General features: G+C 44.6%; 1 protein-coding gene and 1 long non-coding RNA gene across 8 annotated transcripts in view; both read right to left on the reverse strand.

Moving 5' to 3' along the window:
- The window catches only part of tmem178bb (transmembrane protein 178Bb), a 367,927-nt gene that overhangs the window by 178,201 nt on the left and 162,508 nt on the right, over positions 1–27,218 (reverse strand). The gene's annotated exons all lie outside the window — the stretch shown is intronic.
- LOC138745837 (uncharacterized) lies at positions 22,873–25,256 on the reverse strand. 2 transcript variants are annotated; one of them, XR_011346543.1, is made up of 2 exons: positions 25,162–25,256; positions 22,873–22,967 (listed from the first exon to the last, which is right to left on the reverse strand). It is a non-coding gene; the product is annotated as an uncharacterized lncRNA (long non-coding RNA). The 2 variants fall into 2 exon arrangements; XR_011346542.1 differs by having other exon boundaries at positions 24,830–25,256.

The following is a 27,218-nucleotide window of genomic DNA, read 5'->3' on the forward strand; positions in this document are numbered from 1 at the left end:
ATAACATATAGTTTAAGAAATAATATTGAAATATTTGAACAAATATGGGAGCCTTACATGAAACACAATAGCAAAAACCTACCGGGGACATTCACTACCTAAATTAACGAAAGGAGAAGGAAATGAAAAGAATTGACTCAGTGGAATTTCTTGTTTATTTTTATTGAATGACAACATTGTTTGACTGGTTTAATTTATCCTAGATTTTGTACTTTAAATGGACGGGAGGGGGGAGGTAGGGAGGGTGGGATGGGAGGAGGGAGGGGGGGGGAGAAAATGGCACTGTATATATTTGAAAAGGAAAAAGTATGTATCATGGTTAATGTGGTTTATGGTGTGAAAAATAAAATATTTTAAAAAATAAAAAAATTTATCTGCTAACTTTTTACCTTCTGGAGCACCTGGAGAAAACCCACACAGGTCAGGGAGAGAACTTAGAAAGTTTATATTGAAGTCAATTTCATTATACATCTGACCTAACCCTAACTCAGATGAAACAGCATTTCTCCAGATCACACACACGCACATAGAACAAACACATACTAATCACAGAGTACAACTCCCATTATCCGAAATGGTCAGGATTAGGCTTATTTCAGATAAACAATATTTTTGGAGAATTGGTCATTTTTTTTTAAATCAGCCCAGTAGCAACAGCAAATCACTTGTAACAGTGTTTAAATTTCAAAAAACAAGGGAAGCATTTTTAAGCATGAAGTAATGTTAAATTCTCACCAAAAGACAACCTGAACAAAATAAGATTAATCAAACATCAAAAGCTCAAAATTCTAATTTGAGGTTTTTCCAAAATTCCAAAATTTTTCAACCTCTGAAAATATTTCGGCTAACTGAGGATTTCTGATTGTTTTGGATATTCAGAAGCAAAAATTTCAGAAGCAAATTTATATCATTTTGAATGTGAAATTTTTCAGATGAATGGGGATTTCTGATTTTTCTGAAATCCTCAATTATCCGAAGAAGAATTTCATAGTCGAACAGACACCACTTCTGGGTCCAAAAAATTTCGTATAACTGAGGATTTTGGATAATTGGAATTGTACTATATATATCTGAAGATATAATTTAAAATAAGAATATATAGGATAAATATTTTGGGATGATTTACTTAGTTACAGGATACTGTTCATGAATCTCTCAGAGAGGGGAAGAAGCAATTCCTTACAGAAAGTGCCAGATTTGCTGTAATAGCTTTCTGCTAATCGCTACACTAACCATACCAGCCTGCATCAGTGTTGGTTTAATGACTCATCTCCGGCAGTGCTGCCGCCCACACTCTTGTGAAGATGGGTACAATTGTGACATTTAAAAGGCATCGATGCAGGTACATGGACAGGACAGAGTTAGAAGAGTTTACAGTGTACAGGCAAACGGGACTGCATCAGGTAGCCGGCATGGTGGATTTGGGCTGAAGGGCCTGTTTCAGTGCCCTGTCTGGATTAAGGCAGATAAGCCTCCACAGGGCCACTGGCAGAGCTCCCTCTCCTGCCTGTCTGCCATGTCCCAATGCAATCCGCCCTCCGTCACCGTCAAGGGAAGCATGGCCCAGGTGACCGGCCCTCACCGACTGGGACTCAGCAAGGGTGGCCTTCCCCCCCAACCCCCCCCTCCTTCTCCGACACCATGGGGCTCAAGAATCCTGCTGCCCCCATGCTCTGATCCACTGGAACCATGGCATTGCTTCTCCAAAAGCACCATCACTCCCTGGTGTTGCTTTTAATGGCCTCGTCGAATTCATTAATACCCCGCCCCAATAGAGATGGAGGTTCAGAGGCACAGCTCATAATGGGCATCACTTCACACTTACTGTGCTGATTCTCCGCACCCTAACCCCAAAACCAATAATCTAAAAGAAGGGACTTCATCTTGGTAAATGTAATTTAAAGGTCTTGATGATATTTAGTGAATGACTCAACTCTCTTTCTGGCTTAATCCAGCTGCATCTGATTTAGCACTCTCTCTCTCTCTCTCTCTCTCCTCTCTCTCCTTCTTTCTCTCTCTCTCTCTTTCTCTGTGTCTCTTTCTCATTCTCTGTCTGTCTGTCTTCTCTCTGTCTGTCTCTGTCTCTCTCTGTCTCTCTCTCTCTCTCGCAATCTCTGCTGGATAGGCTTCACCACCTGAGCCCCCTCACCCCCCTTAGCTCCATCCACTGAGATGCCCCAAGTAAAGCTCCTTGCAACTCCGCCAACAAAGCTTTCAGGAGCGAAGAAGTGTGAATTAATTGGCAGCAACCTTGTCAGAGTGAAATCCAGTCGCCTTTCTAACCTGAGCCTTTTGTTGTAATAACTGACGTCATCTTTAGTTCCTGACAACCTCGGAGGAGGTCTGTGCAGGCTCTCAGAGTCCCTCACTGCATCTCTGCATAACCTCTTCTCCCCACATTCACATCAACTTTACGCCCCTCCCAACAAATTCCAGCATTCACACTCGTGACAATATACTGCAGGCAATTAACCTGTCACCTTGCTCGCCTCTGTCGCAGGGAGAGCATGCAAACGCCACGCGGGCTGCCCCAGAGGTCAGGACCGAACCCAGGTCACTAGAGCTGTGAGGCAGAGACTCTACCTGCTGGATCACTCTGCCACCCACTTAGCTGCTGTCACTCAGTTGTTAATCAGTTAATCAATACATTCCTGGGTTGAGTCTAATACATTGCTCAGTCCTCTTCCAATCCAAACTTTCCAATTTTAAAGACCAGCCAAATAAACAGGAATGGCCATGAATGGAGCTTGATGTAATTTTATTTCACACCCTATTCTGCATTCTTATGATGGGACATAATAAAGATGAGAATCAGAACAATGAACATCTTCATCGAAATTCTTACGCTACAGCAAAAAAAAATCAACTGCAAAATCTTCTGCTAAAGAACTAAAAATGTTCTAAAAATAGAATACAATTGAAATAAAAAGTGACAATAAATACAGAAATATCCTAGTGCAAAAAGAAGGACTTAGTAATTTTACAGACAATTCTTTTGTGCTATCAGAGCAGTCCCTGATTAGGGCACCAAGGGAAGGTGTTGGAGAGAAACTACCTTCAACCTCGAGCTGCTGGTCATCAGGCCCAAAGGTAGAAGTGAGAAGGGATCATGACCAGGGTGATGTTGGCTGCCTTCTTGAGGCATTGACTCCAAGAAGATGTCCTCAATGGATGGGAGGTCTGAGCCTGTGATGGACTAGATGATGTTTCTTAACTACAAAAGAGTAACGCTATTCCAGCACCCGCGGCTTGGGTTCGAATCTGCCACTGTTTGCAAGGAGTTTGTACGTTTTTCTTGTGTTTGTGTGGGTTTCCTCCAAGCGCTCTGGTTTACTCCCCACATTCCAAAGATGGACGAGGCTAGAAGGTTAATTGGTCACATGGGTGTATTTGGGCAAAACTGGTTTGTGGGCTGGAAGGGGCTGTTATCTCTGACACTAAATAATCATATGGAAGGAGATAAATACAATTAATACAGTTAGGATACAATACACAGGTTATTCTACCCCCAGTGAGATCTTCACACCAAACAGTAAAATCCTCCCCTCCCACAGCCTTGCTTTTCATCAGGCCCCTCAGAGGAATGACGTACGGTACAAGGATAGATTGACGATTGCTGCTGCTCTCCCATGGCACCATCCCATGTAGATTTCTCAATGGTGGGGAGGGTTTTGCCTGTGATGTACTGAGCTGCGTCCACTACCTTTTTCAAGGCTTTCCACTCAGAGGCATTGGTGCCCCCATACCAGGGCATGATGCAATTCATTAGCACACTTTCCACCACTCATCTGAAGAAGTTTGGCAAGGTTTTTGACATCATACCAAACTTCGATAAACTCATGAGGCACTAAAGTGCTTTTTTCATGATGGCATTCATGCATTGGGTCCAGGAAAGATCCTCCAGAAAGTGACTTCCAGGATATTTGCTCACCCTCTCCACCTCTGATCCCTGGATCATACACCTCTGCTTTTTCCCCTCCTGAAGTCTAGAATCATTTCCTTGGTTTTGGTGACATTGAATGTGAGGTTGTTGTTAGTACACCATTCAGACAAGTTTTCAATCTCCCTCCTCTTTGCTGACTCATTGCCCCTTTTTATATAACCAATTACCATGGTGTCATTGGTATATTTATAGATGGTATTATTGTCGTAACAAGCCACACAACCATTGGTGTAAAGTGAGTAGAGCAGGGGGGCTAAGAATGCAGCCTTGTGATGCTTCAGTCCTGATGGAGATTGTAGAAGAGATGTTCTTACCAATCCACACTGATTGTGGTCTAGAGGTGAGGAAAGTCAGGTTCCAATTCCACAGTGGGCTGTTGAGGCCCAAGTCTTGGAGAATGCTGGTCAGCTTTGTTAAATGCCAAGCTGTCATCGTTAAAAGCGCATCCTGATCTATGCATCTTTGTTGCCCAGGTGTTCCAGGGCTTTGCGTAGAGCCAGTGAGATGGCACCCACCATAGACAAATTGCTGCGGTAGGCAAATTGGACGGATCCATGTCGCCGCTCAGACAGGAGCTGATCTGCTTCATCACCAGCCTCTCAAAACACTTCATCATTGTTGATGTAAGCGCCACTCGTCGATAGTCATTTAGGCAGATTACCACACTCTTCTTGGGTACTGTTACAACTGAGGTCTGTTTAAAATTGGTGGGTACCACACCCTACTGGTGTGAGATGTTGAAGATATCCGTGAATACATTGGCAAGCTGATCAGCATAGGTTTCCTGTACTCGACTGAGTATTTCATCCAGATCAGATGCTTTCCTGGAATCCACTTTCCTGAAGGCAGCAGTATCTTCAGATACTGAGAGTAGAGGATCAGTGTGTTCAGTGGCTCTTCCTTGTTCTGGTGGTCAAATCGCACATAGAAGGCATTGAGTTCATCTGGGAGTGAAGCTTTACTGTCTCCTACTGCACCGGATTTGGTTTTGTAGCATGTATATCATTAGGCCCTGCCACAGCTGTCAGTATCGTTCATTCTTTCCATTCTCGTCTGGCATCTCTCCTTCACCCAGGAGATTACTTTTTGTTGGTCATACCTGCTCCCTGTGCAGTGTTCAGGATCTCCAGACTTAAATGCCTGTGATCTGGATCTCAGCAGGCTCTGGATTTCACTGTTCATCCAGGGTGTTGTACATGCCAATTAACCCTCACTATTCACTACTCCTACCCCTTGCACTGAACACAATAAAACACCAACAAGAGTAGGTCACTTGACCTCTCAAGCCTGCACCTTCATTCAATATGGATGATCTACCCCTGGCTTCATTTCCTCTTCTGTACCAGTTCCCCATAGACTAGCGGTTCTTAACTTTATTTCCCCCATTCACATACCATCTTAAATAATTCCTCACTAACCACAGAACACCTAAGGCATGTGGTTAGGAAGGTGATTTATTTATACTTAAGGTGGGATATGAGAATCACTGCCATAGAACTGATGTTTCAAAAATGTATCCACCTCCTCTTTAAATACCTCCCAGTGATGTAGCCCTCAGAGCACTCTGGGGCACAGAATTCCACAGATTCACCTCTCTCTACAAGATATTCATAGGCACCTCAGCATGTCCTCTGATTCTGTTATCATGTTTCCTTGTTCGAGACTCTATGAGAGGAGGGGTTGAGGAAGGAAAGATTGCAATGTCTAATAACAAATTGAATGGTCAGACACAGGTTGGTTGCATTAGTATAGGTAGGATATTTTGGTTGGTGTGGACAAGTTGGGTTGAAGGGCCTGTTTCCACACTCTATGAAATTATAGTTCAATTACTCCTCTAGGACTATAGCAGGGGTGGCCAACCCATGGCTCGTGAGCCACATGTGGCTCTTTGACATGTAATGTGTGACTAGTGGAAATAGGTTGGCTGGAGGAGATACAAGTGTTCCCGAAGCTATCCTAGAACCATGCAGTCAACCCAGGGGGTCCTGGGATGGTCACAGAAAGAGGGAAGAGGGTTAGGCAAGCAGCACGTGCCGGAGTTGGGTTCTCCTCGTATGGGGTGGACCACACTACAGCAGAGCGTTGCCAATGAGGGAAGTGCAGTAGGAGGGTCAGGCAAAGCTGAGGGTCTGCTGAAGAGAATGGCAGCAGAGGTAGGGAAGCTGGGTCTGGGCCAAGAGAGCTCCGATGAGGCATGACCTGTCCCAGAAGCAGGGTGTCTGTCCAGGCACTGGTGGGGGGGGGGGGGGGGGGGTAGCAAGATGACAAATGCCGGGAGGAGAGGCTGGAGGGAGTCTCTAACGAGGACCTCATCCAGGCGCCGTCAGGAAATAACTGGACCTGACAGCAGCGGTGGCTATGGGCAAGCCCTGGTCCCACTTAATGGAGAGTCAAGACCTGACAGTGCAGAGGTTAGACCCTCCATACCCCAGCCTCTGTTCCCAGCAGCAGCTCCCCCCATTCCCGTTGGCAACTGGGAAGAGGGGAGCGGAGGGTGAGACAGGGAGGGGCAGAGCTGTGGACCCCCTGGTCTCACCTTGCCGCAAGAGACAGTTTTGCATCGGATGATTCCCGCATCATTTGCTCAGCTGTGGATGTTGCAATGATGCAGGTATCTGCAGAGACCAGGAGCAGGAGCCGTCATCCAGCTCGTCGGGCCTGCTCCCACATTCAGTGAGATCACAGCTGATCTGGCCATGGACCAAGGTCCTTCTTTTCGTGTTTTATTTCCTTGGGAAGTAATCTCAGCACCTGATGTCTCTTGTGTCAGTGTCCAACAATAGTCGGCCAGCATTGATGGATTCCATTTGCCCTGATACCGCTTTTCCATGGTCACAATGTCCTGGTGAAACCTTTCACCATGTTCATTACTAACTGCACCAGGATCAACAGGGAAGACCAAGTGCGAGTGCAAATGCAGAACATGAATTTTCAATGACGTGTTGCACTTCATGGTTTTGTCTGCTTGAAGTAGACTTAATATATGACAGGAAATCACAAAAAGATGTTCTATCTGAAAGACAGTACGTGATAGGGAAATGTTAAGGTGATTTTCATGATCAGCAGCTAAAATATATAAAATAATCCCAGAAGTGTTCAGGAAGAAAAATCTTAATTGTCCAGTGTTACTGAGCAGTTTAAAAACTACATACATGAATAAATATTATTATGTAGCTGTATTTCTTAATATTTATATAACATTTGAAGTTTATCGCATGTGGCTCTTACATTAAGCAAGTTTGTCGTCACCTCTCTTAAAATCCTTGGATATCAGCCATTTGGTCCTGGCAACTTGTCCGCTTTAATCTCATTGTCCCTCATGGAGCTGACTGTTGCAAGCTCTTCCATGCTATTTGAATCTTGCCCTTCTGTTATATTTGGGATACTCACAGTGTCTAGCACAGGACTGGTTTAAGTTATCTGTCTTTTCCATGCTTCCTGTTATTAATTCCCCATCTTGCTCTTCAACGTTCTGAACTTATCATAGCCGCCCTCTTCATTTTTAAAATCCACAGAAGTCCTTGGTGTTTGTTTTGATATTGTTTGCCAGTTTTCTGTAATTAATTTTCTCTTATTAAACTTTTACTTTCACTCCCTGCTGATCCCTGAACAACTCTCAGTCTATCACTAGCTCTCACCAAAATTTACAGCCTCTACTTGGCGAAGTAATCATTTCCTTGAACTCTTTTGTTAACCGCAGATGATTCAACTTTCTCTTCGAATCCCTTTTTCTAATGGGATAAATTTTGGGGCTGTTGGGAGTCTTGGCTGGATATTGAGCAGTGAGTGCAATCTTGAGTGAACAAATAGAAGCTGGAGAAATGCAGAGGGTCAGGCACTAATCATGGAGGGAAATGGTCAGTCAATGTTCCAGACTAGGAGCCTTCATTGAGAAGTTTCCTCACACCGATACTATCTTGTTCCCCCCTCTTGCAGTCCCTACATCTGTGACATCCCTTGCACTTGCCACCTCTTTGAAAACATTCAATTCCCCGACCCCCATCGCCTCATTTTTTCAATCCTTATACACATCCATTCCCCATCCAAAGGCCTCAAGATCCTTTTTTTCTTTCTTGAACGCAGAGCTGTTTCTGTCCCCCTCTGCTAACACTCTCCTCCACTTGGCAAATTCTATTCTTATACCAAACAATTGCCCTTTCTGAGTCTGTCCAGCATCTCTGTTCACTCAACACTGCCAGATCCCAAGTTCTGGTGCTTCTCTAGTGAATGGAAGTCAGATGTTTCCCGGTGTAGTGGACAACAATGAGAAACCCCCATTATTTCCTCAGCAGACTTTCCCTTTGGCCCCCAGATACCCACCGCTTGGGACCCAATGTCCAAACTGCCAAATCAAAACCCAGGATAGAATTTGATTGGACCAGTTTGGCTTTGTTAGAACATGAATGAGATGAAAGAACTAAAAAACTTCCCAAGGAAGTAAAACACGAAAATCTGTAGACACCGTGGTTGAAGTAAAAACACAAAGCTGGAGAAACTTAGCAGGTCAAACCATGTATTTTTAAAAATGTTTTTAAATTTTTTTCACACTATAAACCATACTGACCAAAATACATACAGGCATTATTCTCTTGAATATATACAGTGTCGTGCAGTTAGATAATCATGTTGAGGAACTTTGGGGGGCATCCGATGCGCTCTAGTATTTGCCAAAGCCCTTTCCTGCACACGGTGTCAAAGGCTTTGGTGAGGTCAACAAAGGTGATGTAGATTCCTTTGTTTTGTTCTCTGCACTTTTCTTGGAGCTGTCTGAGGGCAAAGACCATGTCAGTAGTTCCTCTGTTTGCGCGAAAGCCGCACTGTGATTCTGGGAGAATATTCTCGGCGACACTAGGTATTATTCTATTTAGGAGAATCCTAGCGAAGATTTTGCCTGCAATGGAGAGCAGCGTGATTCCCCTGTAGTTTGAGCAGTCTGATTTCTCGCCTTTGTTTTTGTACAGGGTGATGATGGTGGCATCACGAAGGTCCTGAGGCAGTTTTCCTTGGTCCCAACAAAGCTTGAAAAACTCATGCAGTTTGACATGCAGAGTTTTGCCGCCAGCCTTCCAGACCTCTGCGGGGATTCCATCCATACCTGCTGCTTTGCCACTTTTCAGTTGTTCGATTGCCTTATATGTCTCATCCTGGGTGAGGACCTCATCCAGCTCTAGCCTTAGGGGCTGTTGAGGGAGCTGGAGCAGGGCGGAATCTTAGACTGAGCGGTTGGCACTGAAAAGAGATTGGAAGTGTTCTGACCATCGGTTGAGGATGGAGATCTTGTCGCTGAGGAGGACTTTGCCGTCTGAGCTGCGCAGCGGGCTTTGGACTTGGGGTGAGGGGCCGTACACAGCCTTTAGAGCCTCATAGAAACCCCTGAAGTCGCCAATGTCCGCACTGAGCTGGGTTCGCTTGGCGAGGTTAGTCCACCACTCATTTTGGATCTCCCGGAGTTTGCGCTGAAGATGGCTGCATGCGCGACGGGTCGGGTCAAATACAGCAATGAGCTCTCTGCACCCTTCTCCATTAACAATGGCGTGAAGCAAGGCTGTGTTCTCGCACCAACCCTCTTTTCAATCTTCTTCAGCATGATGCTGAACCAAGCCATGAAAGACCTCAACAATGAAGACGCTGTTTACATCCGGTAACGCACGGATGGCAGTCTCTTCAATCTGAGGGCCTGCAAGCTCACACCAAGACACAAGAGAAAATTGTCCGTGAACTACTCTTTGCAGATGATGCCGCTTTAGTTGCCCATTCAGAGCCAGCTCTTCAGCGCTTGACGTCCTGCTTTGCGGAAACTGCCAAAATGTTTGGCCTGGAAGTCAGCCTGAAGAAAACTGAGGTCCTCCATCAGCCAGCTCCCCACCATGACTACCAGCCCCCCCACATCTCCATCGGGCACACAAAACTCAAAACGGTCAACCAGTTTACCTATCTCGGCTGCACCATTTCATCAGATGCAAGGATCGACAATGAGATAGACAACAGACTCGCCAAGGCAAATAGCGCCTTTGGAAGACTACACAAAAGAGTCTGGAAAAACAACCAACTGAAAAACCTCACAAAGATAAGCGTATACAGAGCCGTTGTCATACCCACACTCCTGTTCAGCTCCGAATCATGGGTCCTCTACCGGCACCACCTACGGCTCCTAGAACGCTTCCACCAGCGTTGTCTCCGCTCCATCCTCAACATCCATTTGAGCGCTTACACCCCTAACGTCGAAGTACTCGAGATGGCAGAGGTCGACAGCATCGAGTCCACGCTGCTGAAGATCCAGCTGCGCTGGGTGGGTCACGTCTCCAGAATGGAGGACCATCGCCTTCCCAAGATCGTGTTATATGGCGAGCTCTCCATTGGCCACCGTGACAGAGGTGCACCAAAGAAAAGGTACAAGGACTGCCTAAAGAAATCTCTTGGTGCCTGCCACATTGACCACCACCAGTGGGCTGCTATCGCCTCAAACCGTGCATCTTGGCGCCTCACAGTTTGGCGGGCAGCAACCTCCTTTGAAGAAGACCGCAGAGCCCACCTCACTGACAAAAGGCAAAGGAGGAAAAACCCAACATCCAACCCCAACCAACCAATTTTCCCCTGCAACCACTGCAACCGTGTCTGCCTGTCCCGCATCGGACTTGTCAGCCACAAACGAGCCTGCAGCTGACGTGGACATTTACCCCCTCCATAAATCTTCGTCCGCGAAGCCAAGCCAAAGAAAGAAGATATACAGTGTCATTTTCTCCCCTTTCTCCCCCCTCCCTTCCTCACCAACCCCCTTCCTCACCACCCCCCCTTCCCATTTATTCAAAGTTCAATTAAGATACATTAAACCCGTTAAACAATGTCGTCACTTAATAAAAATAAACAGAAATTTTTGTCTTCTACTTTTACATACTGAGTCAGTTCATTTTGTTGTCTTCTCCTTCTGTCATTTTAGGTGGTGGAGGTCCATGGTAGGATTTCTCTATTATGTTTCATGTACGGTTCCCATATTTGTTCGAATATTGTGATGTTATTTCTTAAATTATATGTTATTTTTTCTAATGGAATACATTTATTTATTTCTATGTACCATTGTTGTATTCTCAAGTTGTCTTCTAATTTCCAGGTTGACATTATATATTTTTTTGCTACAGCTAAGGCTATCATAATAAATCTTTTTTGTGCTCCATCCAAATCGAGTCCAAATTCTTTATTTCTTATATTACTTAGAAGGAAGATCTCTGGGTTTTTTAGTATATTGCTTTTTATGATTTTATTTAATATCTGGTTTAGATCTTCCCAAAATTTTTTCACTTTCTCACATGCCCAAATTGCATGTATTGTTGTTCCCATTTCCTTTTTACAGCGAAAACATCTGTCTGCAGAGTGTCCTTTATGTAGCAAAGGTGAAAATACATAACTGACACTTTGGACAGGATATTCCTTCACTGCTCCCCATCTGTAATCCCTGCTGCTCTCAAGCCCATACCTTGATGAAGGACTCAACCCCGAAACATCGGTTATATGTTTTTACTTTTGCTACACAAAGGACTCTATTTGACCTGCTGAGTTTCTCCAGGTCTCTGTTTTAACAAAAACCTTCCCAATCTACTTTCATAGCTTCAAAAATAATTCTCAAGCATTAAAGTCAAATGCAACATCCTAAGAAGAAAAACTAACAAATAAATCATCAGGAAGAGGTACAAATATTCCAGTGCAAATTGGAGGAATACTGTACATTCCAAACTGAAAGCGTGTTCTGTGTAATATCGGGGAAGGATTAACAAAAGTTGTGAAGTCCTGATGATGGGACACCCACATATGGAATGCTCACACCATGAGTTTCCAACTCATTTTTCTTCCACAGAAGCCGAGATCAATATTTGAAACCTGAACACAATTGTTTAGGAAGGCACTGAGAAGCATTACAAGAATCTTACGTTGCTAGGTAACAGCAATCACATCAGGAACCAAAAGGGTTGCAACTCAACCTGTGTTAAAGAGCAATGGAACTTGTCAGTAAACAGATCAATGACTAGGGCCCTTTCAAGCATTCTAATCAGTTCTCACCATGTTGTTCTGAGCACAACTTGCATCCACTGGGGTATTTTACCATATTGAAAGTAGTGTATCAAAGCAAGCAGATGCGGCTGTTTGACTTTGGAGAAATGTCGAAAGCTGCTTCTCAAGGGAGGTCAACCATAAAGTTGACCAAGGAGTGACCACGAGGTTTGAACATCTGCAGTATTCTTGAACGGAAGATTGTATTCTCACCCGCAATCCTCCTCATTCACAGACAGAGAATGAGGAGGATTAATTTCCTCAGTGGAATTTCTTCAGCCACAGGGAGGTGAATCTGGGGAATTCCTTGCTACAGGTGACCGTGGAAATCAAGTCATTAGGTATATTTAAAGTGGAGGTTGATAGGCTCTTGATTAGTAAGGGTGTCAAAGGTTATGGGGAGAGGAAAAATACATCAGCCAGGATTCAAATGAGGAAGCAAATTTGATGGGCCAAATGGCCTAATTCTGTTCTTATATCTTGTGGATTTAAGGGGATCTTTACAGTAACGCAACAAGGCATCCAAAGGACCTTGTAATGCAGGGACCAGATTATCAAGATGGGTTGATACCATAGGTTCCCATTGCAGAATATAGAGGGCTATGGCTGATGCTCGGGATTTGAGGTAGTCGGACAGAGCTGCAAGGATTTCATGTGGGCTCATGAAACTGGAAAGCAGCAGGCCTCAGGTGTAATGAGGAGGGTCCAGCCAGAGTACACAGTTGTTGGTTGTGGTGCGATAAATGAAAGGCCCTGGTTTCAGAGTGGCTCAGGCCAGTGAAGGGCCCCAGTAGTAGATAAAACCAGGCCTGGAACTGATGGATGGTTCCTCTTTGATGGTGTGAGCCTGGCCTGTGTTTTATTTCTGGGAATTACAGACTCATTTAATGACAACCCCAGTTTTAAACATCTGGGCCAGAAAAGCCAATCGGCCCAAATAAACACAGTCCATTTCCCATTCCCTTGTATTAAATATCCCTGCCCCCACGAGCTTTAAGAGGCACATTCGCCAACAGCTCAGAAGCTGCAGCTGTCGTAGCTCTCAGCTCAAGTCCCGGATTTGATCCAGGCCCCTAGAGCTGTCTGTGTGGAGTTTGCACATTCTCCCTGAAAGTGTGTGGGGTTTTCCCCTCCCCCACAAGTGCTCCGGTTTCTTCCCACATCCCAAAGACATGTGTGTTGGTATGAATAAGCAAATGACAGAATCGATGAACATAAGAAATGGAAGCAGAAGTGGGCCGTTCAGCCCTTCGCACCTGCTCTATCGCTTAAAGTGATCATGATTGATCTCTTTGCACTTCAAACCGCATATACCTTGCCTTCAGCAAAGTTCTAAAATCTATGATCTGAGAGTTTATTGTCATATGCATAAGTACAATGTACAGATGCACTGAAATTACTGCTTGCTGCAGCTGAGTAAACCTGAGTAGGCCTCCTCTACATTGGAGAGACTGGGCGCAGATTGGGAGATCGCTTCGCTAACCACCTTCGCTCCATCCGCACCAGTGACAGAGACCTCCCAGTAGCCAACCATTTCACTTCTGTGTCACACTCCATATTCCCATGTCTGTCCATGGCCTTATGTACTATCCCACCAAGACCACCTGAAAGTTGGAGGAACAACACCTGATTTTCCGTCTGGGCACTCTCCAGCCAGATGGCATTAACATAGACTTTTCTGGTTTCTGCTAACCTGCTCTCCTCTTACCCCTCCCCACTTCTCTTCTCCTTTCCAGTTCTCCTCCCTCCTTTCCCCCTCCCTTCACAGCCATCACTTCCCCTAAATCGTTGCTGTCCCTTCCCTCCCTTCTCCACCTACCACCTCCTGACTTTGCGACCACCCCTCCCCTCTACACTTTTGTTCGGACACCTGCCAACATTTTTCCATACTTCGTTGAGGGGCTCTAGCCCGAAACATTGGTTATCAAGCTTCAATATCTCAGTGGTTAAAGCACTGGTCTTGTTAACCAGGCGTCATGAGTTCATTCCTTTGCAGGGGCTTCATTTCTGTGAGGGGCGCTGCACAATGTCTTCCTTTCAGTAAACAAAGTTAAAGAATTTCATGTATGCTACATTCTAAATGCAGTATTACGTGAGAGTAATGGAAGCTAAAACCTTATGTATTTTTTACCTTTGCTATATAAAGGACACTCCTTGACCAGCTGAGTTCTCCAGCATTGTGCTTTTACTTCAACAATGGTGTCTGCATATTTTCATGTTTTACTACTTGCAAAGAAAAAGTAAATTGAATTATATTAAAAGAGACAATGAATACATAAATTAGATAGATAATAAATATTTGCAGTAATACTTGTGCAAAAAAAAGTGATTTGCTATAGTGCAGAGAATGCTTTTGTGGTGTCAGAGCAGTCCATGACTAGTGTAACAAGGGATATTCAGGAGTCTGTTAGCTATTGGAAAAAAACTATTCTTGAACCCAGAGGTGCTGGCCTTTACGTTTCTGCACCTTCTGCTCAAAGGTAGCAGTGAGAAGAGGTTGTGACCAAGGTGATGGGGGTCCTTTATGATGTTGGCTGCCTTCCTGAGGGAGCATCTCACAAAGACATCTGCAGTGGATGGGAGATCAAAGCCTGTGATGGACTTGCCTATGTTTGCTATCTTCTGCAGCCTCCTGGGCCCTTGAATTTCCAAACCAGGCTGTGATGCAATGAGTCAGTGAACTTTCCACGGTGTACCTGCAGAGGTCTGGGACCACATTGCCACACAACTTGAAGGATGTGCTTTGCAAATGGCCCAACGCATGCCCACAGAACTGTGAACAATCTCTATCAATTTAAGGGTTAATTCACCTGGAAATCAGAGGAGTTTTGAGGAGCTGACAAAAGAATATGTCATGCTTCAACCCCAGCTGTCAAACAATTTCTCAGCGCAGTGAAGGAAGGGAGCATACTCAACACTGTGTCCTTTGCAGTCTGCTTCATGCCAATCATCAGACAACACCTGGCAAAATGTTTCTCATGAATACATCATATCACAACTCTCGTTGCCATTGCCTCCTCAACTGGCTGAAGGGGTTGAGGCTGCAAAGCTGAGCCAAGGAGGAGAGATGCATTAATATTTTCTCCTGAGTGGGCCTTGTCCCCACAGTCTCCTGAATTTGGAACAAGAGGGCTAACCTGTGCCATGTCGACAAACAGCTGGGTTTCACAACAGTAACAGGGAGTGGCAAGGCGATGCCACTCACGGCATTAGGGTGCCATTCAGCCCATCAAGACTGGGCCAGCTCTCAGAGCAATTCTTTCATTCTCATTCCTCCACTAACTTCCCTGCATCCTTCCTTCTCTCACATCCCAATCCTCTGATTGCTCCACCACCCACACACTGGGATGACTTACACCGGCCAATTTACCTCCTGGCTTGCATGTCTTTAGGATTTGGGAGGAGACTGAAGCCCTGGTGGGGGGAGCGGCGGCTTGGGGGGAACCCACTGTCATAGGAGGTCAGGATTAAACCAGGGTCTCCGGTGCTGTGAGGAAGTAGCACTACCCACTGCCCTGCTGTGGGCACCTATGGGTACTGCTTGAAACCCAGCTTTCTGACACCCATGGCTCAGGTGGGGCCTCTAGCCCCAAATTCAGGAGGTTGTGCCCTCAATGCTCACTCAAGATACTTGACTTTTATATTTTATGGTTTTATACTTTTTTTTGTCTGGGACGGATATGCTGCTTGGTTTTAATAGTGTCTTGTGTCACAGTTTCTGGTTTAATGAAACAACAATCCCAATCACCTTCAACACCTTCTATTAGAGTTCAGCTTTATTATAATCTGCACATATACAACCAGGCAAAACAGTGTTTCTCTGACCACAGTGGACACATGTACACAATACACAGCACAAAATCATCACATATATTCAGGAGTCTCTCTCTCTCTCTCTCTCTCTCTCTCTCTCTCTCTCTCTCTCTCTCTCTCTCTCTCTCTCTCTCTATATATATATATATGTATATTTAGAATTATTTATTTGTTTGATTTAAGAGATCCAAACTTACAGGATACCGTTCACCAATTTCACAGCCTGAAGGAATACAGTAAGCTATACTCTGCCTGACAGTCCTGATTTTGATGCTCCTGTACCTCCTTCCTGATGGAAGTAGGTCAAAGATCCTGTGTGATGGATGGTGGGGATCCTTTGAGCCTTGTTAAAGCATTGCTCCCAGTGAATGTCATCAGGAAATGAGGGGGAGACCCCAGTGATCTTCTCGGCTGTTTCGATGATCCTCTGTATTAACTTCCGGTCCATTGCTTTACAGATACTGTCCCACACAATGATGCAGCCAGACAGAATATTGTCAAGATGGAGTAGCCTTCCTACTGCCATGACCCACCTGCCCTGCTGAGTCCTTTGCTAGCGACATCTCGAACATTGCTGCATTTACTCACTTGGGAGGTACAAGAGTGCTGGAGAAACTTAGCAGGTCATGCACAGCGTCTGCAGATTTTCTTGTTTCATGCAGTAGAGACTTTTTGTACATCGCAGCGCTCCCTTGGTGCCACATGCCTACCTCTGAACTGCCCCCTCACTGTTGGAGTTAAACAAGAAAATCCGCAGACGCTGGTGTGTAGTGCAGTACACCAAAGTGCACTGCGTGTGGAGGGTTGTGGATACATGGAACAAGCTGCCGGAGGAAGTGGGGATCTTTACAAAGTTTAAAAGACTTTTGGACAGGTACACAGATAGGAAAGGTTCGGAGAGATATGGAACAAACGCAGGCAAATGGATTAGCTCAGACAGGCAACTTGGCCTGCATTGTTGAGTTGGGCTGAAGGGCCAGATTTCGTGCTGTAAAACTCCTTGATTAGAAAATAGGAACAATCCAGCTCATTGTGTGCCTCATGTAATGCCAGAACACCCAACTTGATTGTTGTAATGTCCAAAATACAGCAGCCAATTTGCAAATTGCAAGATCTCATAATGCGATTGTGAATATTAATACTGTTTTAATGATGTTAGTTGAATAATAAAGTTCAGTGGAGTTACTTTTATTTTTCATTTTCCTCTCAAATGCCTGAACCAGTCTTCCACCTCACCCTGGCCTCACTATTGGATAGTCTATTCGCTGAGATTAGCGCCCATCATTGAGACTGACACTCCAAAGGGGCAGAAACTGAGCAGGTCAGCAGCATTCATAGGAAATAAAAGGCAGTTAATGTTTCTGACCAAGCTAGTTCTATATGCCTGTGTTTGGTCCATATCCATTGCCCCCCCCCCCCAGCCCCCACCCAACCCTTTCCTATTCATGTACCTATCCAAATATCTTTCAGTCATTGTGAAGATCTCCACCTTCACCTCTTCCTCCGTCAGCTCATTTCACATACCCATCATCCTCTGTGTGAAGAGAAGGAACCCCTTGGGTCCCTTTAAATCTTTTCCCTCTCACATTCAACCTTTGCCCTCTCGTTTTAGACTCTACTACCCTGGGGAAAAGACAGTAACCATTGACCTTAAATGTGCCACTCATGACTTGATTCATCACCCATCATCCTCCTGTGCTCCAGGGTCTTTATTTTCAAGGTGCACATTTGTCTTCAGTGTTAGTGATTTCATCTGTGGCAAACCTAAGCCTTTTGGAGCTGTGTAAAGATGACATAGGGCTGCAAGCCAGGAACTTTGCCTATTGAAACCAAGCCTTTCTGCCTTGATGAGTGATGTTGCTACCTCACAACTTCAGAGACTTGGGTTCAATCCCCACCTCTGGTGCTGTTTGTGTGGAGTCAGCATGTTCTCCTTATAACCATGTGGGCTTCCTTTGGATGCTCCAGTTTCCACCCATGTCCCAAAGACGTGTGGGTTAATTGGCCACTGTAAAGTGCCAGCTAATGTAGTTAACGGGCAAAAGGTCGATGTGCTCATGGAAGAAATAAGTTGCAGGGGAACAGGGATATAAAGAGAGGATGGGGTTGCTGGGAGCTGGCATACAACCTCCTATAATGCAGTAAGTAGATGGGTTGATTGGTGAACACCCGCTGAAGCCTGACACTGTGAAACATCACACCTTGCACAGCAAGGTCCAATTTATCTACATTCAATGTCCCGGATGTCCATTGTCATTTCACCCATAAATACAGGGGTGACATTTCCCTATCGAGTGCTGTTTGTGCTGGAGGTTGCTGATGGTAAACAGCAGGTCAACCTGCTTTCAGAAACGTGAGACATTGTCTGATAGATACAGTGCAGACTTTCTCTCTCTCCTTGCTTTCCTTTGCTCGTTCATCCTTCGTTCTCCTGTCAGTGGGAGCATTTGCGAGCCATGCCTCCCTCCCCAATGAGTTATTGTGCCCTTCCCCCCACTCACCTGGTCTGAGGCTGCCACTGCCTCCCCTCCCCCACATCCATCCATCCAGCAACCGAATTGGGAGCTCAGATGGGCGGTAGATTGGGACAAGGATCCATAGTTGGGAGTTCGGATGGGCGTACAGCTGGGGCATCAGGGTTTCAGATAGGTGGGCAGCCAGGATGTCGGGAGCTATGGCTGGCAGACTGCTAGGGCGGGGGTCCGCTGTCAAGGCGTCGGGAGCTCAGAAGGCTGCCCCCTCCCATCCAGCGCTGCTGCCACTCCCCCCTCAATGTCACCAAATCAGTACCCCCAGTAGTTACCCTAATGCCCCCCTCAATTAGATTTGTACTGACGCCGACTCCACATGTTACTCGCTTCTCCTTTGAAGTGATGCACCTCACTTGCATCTCCCTCCCATGTGATGTTATTCACTCCAGTCCTCTTTCTCCTTTCTTCTTTGTCCCACTTACAGTAGATATCCAGTTCCTCGTGATGGGGACCTCACTGGCAGTTCTGCTTGCCCTGGAGGTGGTAATATAGCAGACATCTACAAATGATTTGCAAGAGTTAGTCCTGTAGGTCTGGATTTGAAGCAACACAAAGGCAGATCAGGAAAGGTGAGGAGGCTTCTTTTCCTTTACAATGTCAGTGAATCATTTCAATGCTTTCATGGCTGTTTCATTGATATTCCTAAAATTCAGTTCAAATCCCAAACTGTGATCAAGATCTGAGATCGCATGATATGGATTGTTCACCCATACTCAACAAAAAGGAGCTGGAGTGACTCAGCAGGTCAGGCAATACCCATGGAGAAACATGGGTAGTCAACGTCTCCAGTCTGGAAAAGAAGTCTTGACCCAAAACGTTTGTGTCCATGACCTGCTGAGTCCTTGCAGCATCTCTTTGTTTGCTCAAGACTCCAACATCTACAGTTATGTGTTTATTTTGAACATAGAACATTATAGCCCTTCGGCCCAGGATGTGGTGCTGACTATTGTAAACTGCCTCCACAACAATCTAATCCTTCCCTGTCTCACACCCATCACCCTCTATTTGTCTCATATCCATTTGTCTATCTCAGAATCATTTAAATGTGCCTATTGTACCAGCCTCCAACACCACCTCTGACAATAAATTCCAGACACTCACCACTCTGTAAAAAAACTTGCCTCTAATAACTCTTCTAAATTTTCCTCTACTCACCTTAAACAGATCTTTTCAAATTTTTTTTTTTAATTTGGACATTCAACATGGTAACAGGCCATTTCAGCCCATGAGTCCATGCTGCCCAATTTACATCCAATTAACCTACACCCCCGGTTCGTTTTGAAAGGTGGGAGGAAACTGGAGCCCCCGGGGAAAACACTTACAGACACGGGGAGAACGTACAAACTTCTTACAGACAGCGTGAGATTCTAACCCAGTCTCAATCACTGGCGCTGTAAAGGCATTGTGTTAACTGTGCTGCCCCTCTGGTATTTGCTATTGTCAACCTTGAAAGAATGGTGCTGGCTGTCCACCCTATCGATACCCCTCATAATTTATTGTCAAGTTGCATCCTTCCATCACACCAAAGGTAGCTCTGTCAGCCTTGCAATGGTAACCTTATAACCTTGCCTCTATCTTGGTAATCATACAGAAGGCTTTAGTAATCCAGTCCTGTGGCCTTTGATTTCCAGCCCTGAAGCCCCAGTGATTTAGGCCTGAATCCTGGTAATGCAGTCTACAGTTCCTGTACTTATATTCTGCTCCTAAGATCCTAGGGGATCTAGCCCAGAGCACTTGGCGATCTAGTCCAGAACATGGCTAATTGAGCCACAGCAGGTGGGTCATAAGTCACACAGATATCCCCTCCCTACCTCAGCTACAACCCCATCAGTGACTTTAAATTTAATTTTATATTTACCAATAACTTCCTGCTCATGTAACCCGTGGCACCCAATTACTCCCTATTAACCAACCAACCCTGTCCTTTTTTTGGAGGGTGGGAGGAAACTGGAGCACCTGGAGAAAATCCACATGGGTCACTGGGTGAACGTATAAACTCCTTTTAGACAGCACCAGAATCGAATCCAGGTCGCTGGCACTATAACAGTGTTGCGCTAACCACTACATTAAATATGCCGCCCACTGGTAGCAGCTTATGTGACTGCAGTTCAGAATGTTATCAATGGTATTAGGAGAGGGCAGGCAGCCATGTGAAGCCCTCTGCCTACCAAAAGGATGCAGTAAGTGCCACACTGAGTGGTCTGCACCGTGCTGTGAAGGACAGGGACTAGGTGTCGACTACTCTCCAGGTTGAGCTGGCTTGACAGCTGGCAGGACCAGTGAGCTCTCTGCCAGCGTTGCCATCATGATTAATGAGCCATCGTGTTTAATTGAATCCTGCTGGCAATGTACATGAGTAGAAGAAGCTTTCCTCTGAGTCTAAAAGTTATTTTTTCCTCTCTACACCTAATCTGTGCTAAATCTGCTCTGGGAATGTTTGATGAGACAGTGTGTAGGAACATTGTATGTAACTCCTGAGAGTGTGGATTGAAACAGGTTAACAAGGCCATATGTGACCTGAACTGCACCTGCCCTGGGAGTATCTGAATTGAGAGAGATTAACTGCATATTTAATTTGCATTGCACTTACCTCTGGGATGTTTGAAAAGATGGTGCAGACAGAGCTATCTTCCTGGAAAAAAGCATAAAAGTGTTGGAGGTACTCAGCAGCTAAGTTTCTCCAGCACTTTGATGTAGAATACCTTCCCTGGGAGTGTCTGCCACAAACAGAGAAGATAGGGTTTATACTCTGTATCCAATCCATTTTCTGTCTGCTCTGGGAGATGAGTATAAAACCTCAAGAGTGGAGAACATCAGAATATGTGATGTTGACAACTGCTTTTGAGTCCGTCATCGCTCTGGCAGAAAATGATCTTTAAAAAGAAGCAGGAGTAAAACACGAAAGTCTTTAAAAAGAAGCAAATGGTTCGACTGAACACAATCCAAGGCAAGCAGTTCCTTTTATTTCGAAAACCTAATTCACCAAGTGATCTAAAGGAGGTGTGCATGGCACTGGTCTTCCAAAAGTAGTCCCTGAATGGAGCTAGAGGTGTTATGAGCTCAGCATTGTACAATCAGTCCTTGAAAGAGAACTGCCTCCTATATACAGAGAAATGCACAGTACTCAGAGATCCTTGAACAGAACCTGAGCTTCCAGTTCCAACCCTCCAACATTGATAAATGGGGCTGTCTCCTAGCCTTTCATGACATCTCAAGGCTCAAGAACACTTTTTCTCCCCAACAGCTATCAAGCTTGTGAACTTTCCCATACAACCCTAACCAGAACACTATACTACTCCAGGTCCATTAAAAGATCTGTCTGCACGATTTTAACATCACATTTATTGTATGCACTACAACTATGAATATTTATCAGTTTGTCACTTAGTTTATGGCAGAGGACCAATGGGCAAAGAGCCAACTCAATCCCTGATATAAAATCTAGTGACATGGTTGAAGGGTAAGGCGAGATAGAGTGAAGATGGAATGGGAATAAGAAAGACCAAGTGGAGGAGCAGAGAAGGGAAGATGAGTGATATGTGAATGACACTGGTGTGCAGACTGTGCCAGTGTCGACTCTCTGAAATAACTTTCCGATCAATCCTAGCCTCTGCTTGTTTTCTACTGCACATCAAACTTACCTCCTTCAAGTGGCCATCCAATTTCCTGTTGCATGTTATTGAGAACTCCACCATGAGGCCCAGATCAGCCACAACCTACTGTGTGAAGGAAAATCTCTTGTGTTGCATGTCACCTTTATTTGGTTTGACAGTCTCCCTTGGCCACATCCCATTAGGACACCCTGGCTTACTTTATGAAAACCCTTCCTGACTTTGAACACCCCTGCTGGAACACTTCATGCTTCTCTCCTCTAATGGGAACAACTTATGTATCATTTGTCTCTATGTGTGTGATGTCGGTACATGTGTTTTGCACGGCATCTTTGACTGGAGAATGCTGTTGTACTGGTACAGTCGAATGACAAAAAACTTGAACTCCTACACACGTGGAGCTGAATTATTCCATAGATGGCGCAGAACAACATTCCATCCACTCCATTTGACAATCCACCTCCCCATCTGTAGGCCAAATCTTGCTCCTTCGCTAAGGCCCTCACCGAGGGCAACCACCTCTGGGCTAGCACCACAACCAAGAATGACTAGCAGACCTCTTTGTAGAAAGACTGGGTTCTTGCATTAATGTTCATGGGCTCCCAAACAGCAGCTCTCATCAAGGTAATCTTGCCTAGGCTCAAACTCTGAGGCCCATCTGATCTGTGTGGCTCACCCCTGGGCACCGTGAATGCAGAAAATCTAGAGAACAGGCAGCATTACAGTCTAAAGGTAGGGCCACGAATGGAAAGAATCACTTCAAGTTCTAACTCCCTCCTGCGTAGCCTAAGCCCTTAATACCCTACTCCTCAGCTCTGATTCTTGTCTCAATGATTACATAACAAGACACCCGCCTACTTATGCCTTCATGTGTTCAGAAATTAGTCCCTTTATAAATCTTTAGGTGTGTGAAGTAAAATCAAAGCATCTGTCAAGGGGAAAATAAAGCTTTCTCTTCTTTATTTTCTTCTCCTAGTTTGAGTTAGATGCCAATGCGTGTGTTCCTACTCAGTGGATGCCTGCCACCTGTCAGAGAGCAATGACACATTAATTAGCAGCCAAGCAGAATTGAAGGGTCATTACACAGAGAAAAACTTCACCCAGCCCACGTGTCAAATTCTACTCACAAAACACTTCTGTCACTTCCAGTAGCCAAAGCATGAGTCCTTCTCTAGCTCGCTCTCTGGCTCACCTTGGTCAGAAGTTCCACCTCTGACTCAAACCTCCACCCCCCTTGTGTTTCCAAACACAGGGAGAGTCAAAAAAGGTGCCTATCCCAAATGTTACTGAGTACTGCTCCCAGAGTTGGTGGCACGGTTAGTGTAATAGTTTGTGTACACAGTGTACCCTAACAGATAGCGTAGGGGTTGGTGTGATGGTATTACAGAGCCAGCGGCCCAGGTTTGTATCTGGCACTGTCTGTAAGGAATTTGTATGTTCCCCATGAGACCTCGTAGGTTTCCAGTTCCCTTTCACATTTCAAAAATGTACAGGGTTAAAAGATGAATTGGCCTCGTGGGCTTGTGAGCCAGAAGGAACTGTTACTGTGTTGTATCTTTACATTTAAATTAAAATTCACATAAAAATTAAACTAAATTCAAATGAGAATTTGAGTCCTTATCTAAAGTTTGCATAGATAATTACTTTAGTGCTATATACATTGTACAATGTATATATGCATTGAAAATCTTACTTGCCTCAGCTGAACAGCTGAAAAAAACTACAAAAACAAGGGGACGTGGTTTCAAGATAAGGGGGTGATGATTTAAAACTGGCATATGTTGAATTTTCTTTTGCAACGGGCTGTAAATCTCTGGAATTCAATGCCCAGGGAGCTGGATCATTAGATGTACATGAAGTGCATAGATTTTTGAAAGAATGAGGGATTGAAAGCTCTGGTGAGGTGGCACAGAGGAGGAGCTAAGGCCTGGAGGAACATAAACCAAGATCATACTGAATGGCAGAGCAGGCCAGAAGGTCCAAATGTCCTCCTCTTGCTCCTGTCTTCATGTTATTGTGACCGAGAACATGTTTTCTCCTCCACTCACCTCCCGTGCTGGACCCGTCATGGAATTTAACTTGCTATCATGGAATCTAACTCAGGAGTTCAGGCATCATCCATGGAATGAGAAACAGATTTAACATTTTAGGTTGGGAACTCTGCCTGAACTCTGCAACATGAAGCATTAACTTGTTACTCCCCCCACCCCACTGCCTAACCTCCAGTTTCGGTGTTTATTTCAGATTTCCAGCAACTGCAGATTTTGATTTTCACTTGTGAGGGACTTTAACTTTGTCCCATTGGGAATGGGTTTGAACGTGTGGCAGCAGGCAGAGAGAGGTTGATACTGACATTGATGTCATTATATATCAAAGCCTCAAATACACTTTGTTGATCCAGGGACAGTATTATACACAAGCTGAGCTCTGACATTTCTGGTACTGAATGTACCTCTCACCTGTGTTAACTCTCAAAACCTCCTGCCTTACAACCTACATAGACTCAGCCAGTAATCCTGACAAGTACAGCACAGAGGTGAGACTGAGATAGCAACATTGTTTACCATGACTCCAAGGGTAAAAAAAAAGTACTTTCTGGGTTAACTAATTGTGTGACATGCTAAAACCCTCTGACGAATATCTTAATGGAGGAGTTACTTCCAAAGTGACTTTATGGAATTATACATTTAAACAGCACAGAAACAGATATCTCAGCCTGTCTCATCCATGCTAATCAGTTTGTCTATCTGAGCTAGACATACATGTCTGCATTTGGGCCCAGATCCATCGAAACCTTTCCTCTCCATTTACCTGTCTAAATGACTTTTAAATGTCGTAGTTGTCCCCGTCTCTACTAACTCCTCTGGTAACTCATTCCATGTACTCACCACACTCTGTGTTTGGAAAAACCTGTCCCTCAGGTCTCCTTTAAATCTTAAACCATGAGATGCTATAACAGTACCAGCAATCCAGGTTCACATCCGGCGCTGTCTGTAGGGGTTTGTATGTTCTCCCCGTGATCCAACCCTCAAAAAAACCATATGGGGTTGTTGGTTAATTGGGTGCTATTGGACGGCATGGGTCTCAATGGCAGGAATTAGCTCCTACCGTGTTATAAATAACAAATTTTTAAAAATCAAATTAAAGGAAATCTTAAACCCATGGCCTCTAGTTTTAGACTCTTTGACCTTAGGAAAAAGACTATGACAATTTATTTTACTTTCACAGCTGATAACAGGCTGGGTTGGCAATACAAGAGGCTAGGAGTGCAGAGGGTTGCAGAGGGTAGCAAATTTAACCAGGTCCATCACAGTCTCCAGCCTCTTATCCATTGCAGATATCTATATGAGGTGCTGCCTCAGGAAGGCAGCCAACATCATAAAGGGCCCCCATCACCGTGGTCACAACCTCTTCTCACTGCTCCCTTCGGGCAGAAGGTACAAAAGGCTGAAGTCTAGCACCTCTGGGTTCCAGAACTGTTTCTTTCCGACTGCTAACAGACTCTTGAACCTCCCATTGGTACACAAGCTCTATCACAAGTCATATTTTTGTTCGGCGATTACTGCGAGTATTTATTATCTATTATATATTTTAATGTCTCATTTAATTCTATTTAATTAGTTTACTATTATAGTTTATGTAATGTAAGTACCTGTTTGGCTGCAGCAGGAAGAATTTTGGGCATTTGAACATTGAACAATGTGTATGAGAAATATTCAATTTCATTACGTCCCTCCTGGCTTTATGAACCTCTGTAAGGTCATTTCTCAGCCTCCTCTGCTCAAGGGGAAAAAGTCATAGCCTCTTCTTCAAAGCCAAGCTTTCCAGTCCCCGTACATCCTCATGACTTTTAAAAAAATGATCAAAAGCGGGGGAAATTGTTCCAACTTCCACCACTCTCTGGGTGAAGAAGTTGCCCTCAATGTTCCCTTTAAATGTTTCCCCTTTCACCCATGTCCTCTAGTTTTACCTCACCTACCCTCAGGGGAGAAAGCCTGCCTGCATTTATTCTATCTATACACATCATAATTTTGTATACCGATATCAAATTTCCCCTCATTCTTTTGTGCTCCAGGGATCAAAATCCCAACCTGTTTAACCTTTCCTTGTAACTTCATTCTTCAAGTCCCAGTGTCATCTTTGCAATGATACTTTCAGTCTCATTGATATCCTTCCTGAAGTTAGGTGAGCAAAAGTGCACACAATGCTCCAAATTTGGCCGCTCAGTGTCATATACAAATTCGCCCTAATATCTCAATTCCAATATCCATTGAACCATAGAACACTACAGCATAGAAACAGGCTCTTTGGCCTGCTGAACAATTATTCTGCCTAGTTCCAATGACCTACAGCTGATCCATAGTCTTTCATACCTATACAAATCATTCTTAAATGATAAATGGAGTCTACATTCATCACTCATAACAATTCACCCTTAACAACTTCTACAGGTGCACCTGTCAGGCTTCATCACTATGTAGGATGGGAACTGCTCCACCCAAGACTGCGAGAAACTGCAGAGGTTTGTGAACATTGGTCAGGCCATCACTCTCCCCCCTCCCCTCACTTCCTTCGATTCCATCTATAACTCCTGCTGCCTTGGAAAATCAGCCAACATATCAGAAAACCCATCCCAACCACCTTAATTCCTCTCACCCCCCAAAAAATCAGGAAGAAGATTCATGAGTACCGAATCATGCACCATTGGATTCAAGTACAGTTTATTTCCTGCTGTAAACAGACTCCTGAATAACGTGCAAACAGAAAGATTTGGTGGCCTTTGTTCCATACGAACTGTAACTCTGCACTTTTATACTGTGTCTTATATTTCATACTGTGTGTGGGGATATTAAATTGTTTGCTCACAGAACAACCTCCATCACTGCCTGTAACTATAAACATGGACTTGTGGATATGGTAATATGACTCTTGAAGTTTCATTGCATTGTAATCAGAGACAATTTAGTTTAAGCCACAGAGAGATCAAGATGGATTCCCAAACTGTCCATCAAGTAGCCAGTCAAAAGGAAAATGTCTGACAATGGACCAATGAAGGCAAAAAAGATTGAGAAAGGTGTTCTAGAAAGCAATTCCAGAGTATTGGGAGTTGCATGTCGGTCTGGGGTGAAATGGGCAACAAATGGAAATGGAAGATCCCAAAGGGAGTGGGAAGGCTGTCACAAATGGTAAGAATCAGGTTAAGAAGCATTACAGTGTGAGAATGCAGGACAGGGGTCCAATGCATAGTGGCTCTGGACAACAGCTCTCAACAGGAAG

The sequence above is a fragment of the Narcine bancroftii genome, chromosome 11 (assembly GCF_036971445.1).
Source record: "Narcine bancroftii isolate sNarBan1 chromosome 11, sNarBan1.hap1, whole genome shotgun sequence".
Classification (NCBI taxonomy): Eukaryota; Metazoa; Chordata; class Chondrichthyes; order Torpediniformes; family Narcinidae; genus Narcine; species Narcine bancroftii.